We start from the raw sequence: 6,809 nt of genomic DNA on the forward strand, positions 1-6,809 counted from the left end.
ATATGAATCATAACATGAATCAACAACCACGAATCACGTCAACGTTCACAGTTTGGTCATATGAAACACAAACAAGTCAACACAATTCAACAACAACGATAATAAGTCAAGTGTATTTCCCTACCTTTTCGCAATCCAAGCACACAAGCAATCAATTATGATCCTTCACATATCCATCACCTACATAACATAATTATGTATAATTACCACCTACTCAATCAAATAATCATGCACATAACCTAGACTCATCATAACTTAATAGGAATATCAACTTAAAGAACAAACACGATTTTTCCTGATTTTCCAGCACATGACAGACTCGGAATAAAATACATAACTAATTCCAGAAAAATCAAATTGATACAAGGCCAATTGTATTGGAACCCCATGAGTCTTAGCTACCAACTATATCTAACGTGTTTTTCTCAAATTCCAAACTTATCAAGAGTTTTCAGACTGATTTCCAAAATCTGACAGAAACCGTCGCATAAAAAGTATTGATTCATAAAACGAGTTTAAAACATTATTTTGCAGTAATTCCAAATCCTATTATCATCTAGACTCTACAAAGATGATGTATGAAGAAGCCTCATAACTTAATCGACATAAAAATTAGGGTTTCAAATCATTTTCCACAACCAAATCAGATTCGCGGACTTTTCAGCGACATGTTCATAAATAAATCACCTAGGACAAACCATAAAGAATTTGACTACGAGATTTTATATGCATAAACTAGACATCAAATAAATAGGACTCTCTTTTCAAACTTTTTGAAGACGAACACTTTAAAACAGTATAAACAATGGAATGAAATCGACTTACAAACAGGGAAATCGAATTAGGTTGGAATCGATGAGAAATCTTCAATCAAATGAAAGACTCGACAATTCTTCTCCCTCTCCCTTTCTCTAGGTTTAGAAATGGTTTTATGAATGATAAAATGAAAAGAGGGGAGAGGGAGAGCGGCTCTTAGATTAGGTTTAGGGTAAATGGTGGTTACATGTTCCGGGTAGGGCAAATGGGTTAAACGGGTATGGTCATTGGGTAAATGTAGATGGGTAATTCTTGACCCAAAAGACAAAATGTGATGTAGCCCGACTCAACATATACGATATAAACCCGACTTAATAACATTCACGATATTACGATGCAACCAATATAAAATGTATAATACTAATATATAATAATATCCGTTTAATCGATTATATAAAATACGGGGTATTATAACAATATTGTATAATATATACATTAACTATAAATATCGCATATTTATAATTTGCTTATTAAATATAACCGTTTATGTTTAATTACAAATCAACATCTTAATTCGTTTAAGCTAACATTATATACAATAATTAAATATAACAGTTTATATTCAATTTACGAATTAACAGTTAATTCATCTCAGCTAATATTATTTAATTGTATTAAATAATCGTCTCATCATCACATTGACAAACTGTTTAGTCAAATACATGAACTAACCTTTTAGTCATATTAGGCATCAATGTGATTATATCTTCGTACAATCACATCTCTTATACACATCTTTTAGGTGTGACTTTTAGGGACCAGTTGATCACCGCCATCAGTATGATAATAACGTCCAAATTCTAGCAAGCCAACCGTCATTAAGTAAACGTTAATCAACTAATAAAATACAAAGTATACCCTTGTGAACATATAAGAGATTTATATACGTTATCACACTAACGGTGGAGGACACAAGCTCCAACATAGGGTGGAGTCACAATAGAGGAGGAGGGCTCAGCAATGGCCTCTCTATGTTGTTTCAAGATCATCTCGGCTTCACCGGAGAGTGGAAGAAGATAGTTTGTGCTTCGGACATTGAGTCGGTAAATCTTGTTTGGTAGAATGAAGGAGTTGGCATCTTTTGTAAGCCATTCAAATTTGTTGTCAAGGTTGTCATTCTTGACCCAATGTAATTTGTGAACCATAGTGGCTAGATCAATAAGGTGGCCTCCCTTAACCGGCTTGTAAGTCCCATATTTGTTGAAATCCCGGTTGAAGTGCTTTTCCAACCATGTTACGAATCCCCCATTTACTATAAAGGCCGCACCTTCCTTACCATGGTCGATTGTAAGCCCCCTTTCTATTAAGAGTTGAAAAATATTGTATTTCATGGTGAACTTCTTATCGACATTCAAGGTTGACTCAAGATAGATGAAATCAAGTTCGGTGAAATGATTAGTCCTCTTCCTAGCAATAAGAGTATTTCCCATAACCTTGTGCCACACCCTTATGCCCGGATGGTGAACATAAAGGGAACGACACTCATGGAATGATTCGAATTTCCTTTCGGTGATAGCTTTCCACAAAGGGGCGGGATCATATTTTGAAGATTTCTTCACATAAGTTGAGTCATTATCAAGACCGAACACCTTGCCAAACTCATTAAGGGACATCTTTCTATCCACATTCTCAAGGCGGAATTCAATATTCCTTCGAGTCGCCACCTTTGTGACTTTCAATGAACTTAGAAATTCTAAGGTGAGGGACGGGTAGGTCAATTCTTGCATATCAAAAAATGTAAGCAACCCCATAGACTCAAAGAAATTCTTGGTTCTTTCAAGGACACCCAATTTTGTTAAAGCATCTTGGCAAATAAACTTGGTGGGCAGAATCGATTTCTTAGCAAGAGACATAAAAGTTTTCCTATGAGAATCACATGTGAAAGTTAGCTCTGGATATTCATGTAATTGCTCAATAACCGGGATAGGAGTAGTAACTTCCACCATAGGAAGATGAATTTTTTGAATTTCCACTCTTGCTTGTTGAACCACCAAAGCTTTGGAAGCTTGAAGAGCTTGTTGCCTCTTTGAAAGATTTGATTTTGTAGGTACCTTGTTTCCACCTTTAGTCCTAGCCATTGTTCTTCTCTTTGTATGTATCAACAACCAATGATTTGATTAAATTCTTCTAGTATCCTCAAGCTTCAATGAATCCTAAATCGATTTAGGATTTTCAAAATTTGCTTATAACCCTAGAAAAATGGATTCAATTTTTGAGGATTTGGATGTTTTAATGGCTTTTTGTTGATAAAGGAGTGATTTGATTGTGTTTTGAGGGAGTTTGGGATTGATTTTGGTGAATTTGGTTGAAGAAATTGAGTTTTATGGATGGAGGGATTGAGGGTTTTGAGGGTTTTGAATGTGTGTTTGTGTTTTGAAAGAATGAAATGAAATGGGAAAGGAGGATTTAAATCTCGTGTTTTTGCATATTAGCAGTAAGAGACGAGCGGCATAGGCACGGGACACTCGGATTGTAGTTCAATAAGCATTAGAAAATGAAACCCGTGTTAAGACGAGCGTCTTCAGGAGGAGACGAGCGGATTCTGGCTTGAGACAAGCGGATTGATCTGGGGACGCTCGTATTCATAGTCAGAGTGAAATCCCAAATTTAAATGTAACCAGGACGAGCGGATTCTCACTGAGACGAGCGTCTTTGGACTGAGACGAGCGGATTCTTAAGGAGACGCTCGGATTGTAGTTCAGTACCAAATTTTTCCTTTCACCTCTGTCAAGACGAGCGTCTTATTGCTCGGACGCTCGGATTTCATCCAAGACGAGCGGGTTCCCTCTGGGACGCTCAGATCATTCCTGTACCTCACGGGTTCAGTTCCACCCGTGGGTATTTTCATATCCCATGTCATTTCTTCTTCATTCCCTTGGTCTTCATTATAGGTGCACTACGAAGGTTTGGATAGCCTAGGCAATTGTTATCCCTACACTAAGTCAAAACACTACACATCAAGAAACATTTAAGTCCCTCCCTCACTTTCTCTCAAAATGATAATCTTGATCAAAATGTACAAACGTAAAACCAAAATTGACAAAAAATGCAATATAAGAATAAAATGCAAGTTAAGGGGTTAGAATATTTACAAATGGTGGTTTAGGTAGGACTCCACCAAACTCTCATTCTTCGATGAGATGTCAAGAGGGCATAGCCAAGGTGTTGTTGATGTTGATCAACACCTTGAAGAAGTAGTCGAAGGCTTGTTCATTGTCATTATGAAGATCTTAAATAGACCTTTGCACATTGTGTTCTTCATGGTGTTGACTTGAGTCAAGATGGTCACCGAAGCCTTGGTCTATAGCATTGCCAATGTAGGGATTGACTAACCCATCGAATTCGTCATCCCATAGACCACATACTTCACCAGCTTGCTTCCCTATAGTATCATGAGTTGATGGAAACAACTCCTCTTTCTTGTTATCATGGCTAATAAGGCCTTCTTTTTCTCTTGTCATGATTGGTGGTGAGCTATTCAAGCTCTCATTGTTGCAATTTCCTTGCTCTTTGGACGGAGCATCTTGAAGATTATCCACTTTCTTCTTCCATATGGGTGGTGATTCTTTACCCATAGCTTGTTCTTTGCATTGAGATGCCAACTTCTTCCTATCACTTTCTCGGCTATAGTGATCAATCATGAAACATAGCTCATGTAAGCGAGGAGCTCTCATTGTCTTGTTAAGGTTAAAAGTGATTGTCTCATTTCCCACTTCAAGTGTGAGCTCTCCATGTTTCACATCAATCACCGCTCCCGCGGTATGTAAGAAGGGTCTTCCTAAAATGATAGGAATGTTGGAATCTTCCTCCATATCAACAATAACAAAGTCCATCGGGATGAAGAACTTGCCAATTCTTACGGGCACATCCTCCCATACCACTAAAGGTGTCTTCGTTGATAGAGCCGCCATTTGAAGCGTGATATTAGTGCACTTGAGTTCTCCCATTCCTAGCCTTTTGCACACCGAGTATGGCATGACACTCACACTTTCCCCATGGTCACATAATACTTTGTTGATAGTAGTGTCGCCAATGGTGCATGGAATAGAGAAACTTCCCGGATCTTTGAGCTTTGGAGGTGAACTTCCTTGTAGAATAGCACTACTCAGCTTAGTGAAGGTAATAGTCTCTAGCTTCCGGATGGATTTCTTCTTTGTAAGAATATCTTTCATGTATTTCGTATAGGCCAGAACATGATTGATCAATTCCGTGAATGGAATTGAGACTTCTAAGTTCTTCACAATCTCCATGAACTTTCTAAGTTGTTTATCAAACTTAGGCTTAGCTTGACGACTTGGGACTGGAAGTCTAATCACAATAGGCTCTTTCTCCTTAGCCTTCTCTTCATTTTTCTTCTTTGAAACTTCTTGAATGGTGGTGGTTCTTCTTCTTTAGAGTTTTCCACAACTCTTTCCTTATCACTAGCCTCCATAATGTCTTCCTCAATTTGCTTCATTGGCCCTTCATACCTTGTACCACTCCTCAAATGGATGGCACTCACCAACTCATGTCTTGGGGGATTACTTTGAGGTGGTAATTGCCCCTTTTGTCTTTGAGAGCTAGAAGATGCTAATTAAGACATTTGGGTTTCCAACATCTTTGTGTGAGCTAGTATGTTGTTAAGGGTGATATATTTTGCTTGGCTATCTTTTTGTATTTGAGTGAAAAATTCTTGTTGATTCTTTTGCATTTGGAGGACCACTTTTTGAACATCAAATCTTTGGTCGTTGGATTGATTGTAAGAGGGTTGATTTTGATAACCTTGGCTTTGGTAAAAGGGTCTTTGAGCTTGGTTTCTCATTGGGGGTGGGGTGTATGTTGGTTGAGGGTTTTGAACATTTTGGCTTTTGTATGAAAGGTTCGGATGGAATTTGGTATTCTCATTGTAATAGTTGGTATAAGGGGTGCCATTCTTGTATGTTTGGAAAGGATTCACTTGTTCACTTGTTCCCCTACATTCACTTTAGTCATGTCCCAAAGTTCCACAACTCTCACATACTCCACTTGGAATTGATGGTGATGCCACAATTGCATTAACATGTTGCTTGGGTGATTTGGAGGCCTCTTCAAGTTTAGCCATGGCCTTCTCAAACTTCAAATTAATGGTGTCAATGTGAGCACTTAGTTGAGCACCTAATTGAGTAATGGAATCCACCTCATGCTTTCCTCCTCTAGTAGCCTTCCGAGGTCTACTATATTGCGAGTTATGGACCGCCATTTCCTCAATTTTGTTCCATGTTTGATTGTCATCAACTTCGATAAACATACCGTTTGATCCCATATTGGGAATGTTTCGGGAGTCTTCATATAGACCATTCCAAAATTGTTGCACAAGGAACCACTCGCTAAGTCCATGGTGTAGACAAGAATGACAAGTATCCTTGAATCTCTCCCATGCTTCATACAAATATTCCTCATCCCTTTGTTTGAACCCGGTGATTTAGGCTCTCAACATGTTAGTCTTTTCCGGAGGATAGAATTTGTTGTAGAAAGCAAGTGCCAATTTCTTCCAAGAATCAATACCAAGAGTAGCCTTGTCTAGGCTTTTCAACCATTGTTTCGCGGTACCAATCAAAGAAAAAGGAAATAAGACCCATCAGACATGGTCTTGAGTAATTCCGGTTTGAGAAATCGCATCACAATAGTCACAAAAAGTCTCCATATGTGAGTGAGGGTCTTCACTAGGCATCCCCCCAAATTGACTTCTCTCAACTATTTGTATGAATGCGGATTTGGCAATGAAATTACCGATTAAATGTTGTGGTGTAGGAGTACCATTTGGTAGGTTCTCCTCGGTTGGTACAGAATGTGATGATAATTTAGGCATTGTGGGTTAATTTTGTGGTGGGTTTTGTATTGGGTTGTCCTCTTCTTCTCTTGAAGAAGGGTTGGTAAACTCAATGTTATTTGGTTGAATGTCCACAATCTCTCCAATACCTCTCAAAGTACCTCTAGCAAGTCTTCTATTGTTGGTCAAAGTTCTTTCAATTTCA

The 6,809-nt window shown here is 38.2% G+C and overlaps 1 non-coding gene across 1 annotated transcript; it reads left to right on the forward strand.

Moving 5' to 3' along the window:
• The first annotated feature begins 6,164 nt into the window (after positions 1 to 6,164).
• Positions 6,165 to 6,271, forward strand: LOC141635375 (small nucleolar RNA R71). Its single transcript, XR_012540069.1, has one exon. It is a non-coding gene; the product is annotated as a small nucleolar RNA R71 (small nucleolar RNA).
• Positions 6,272 to 6,809: the final 538 nt, after the last annotated feature.

This window comes from Silene latifolia, chromosome Y, assembly GCF_048544455.1.
Source record: "Silene latifolia isolate original U9 population chromosome Y, ASM4854445v1, whole genome shotgun sequence".
Lineage (NCBI taxonomy): Eukaryota > Viridiplantae > Streptophyta > Magnoliopsida > Caryophyllales > Caryophyllaceae > Silene > Silene latifolia.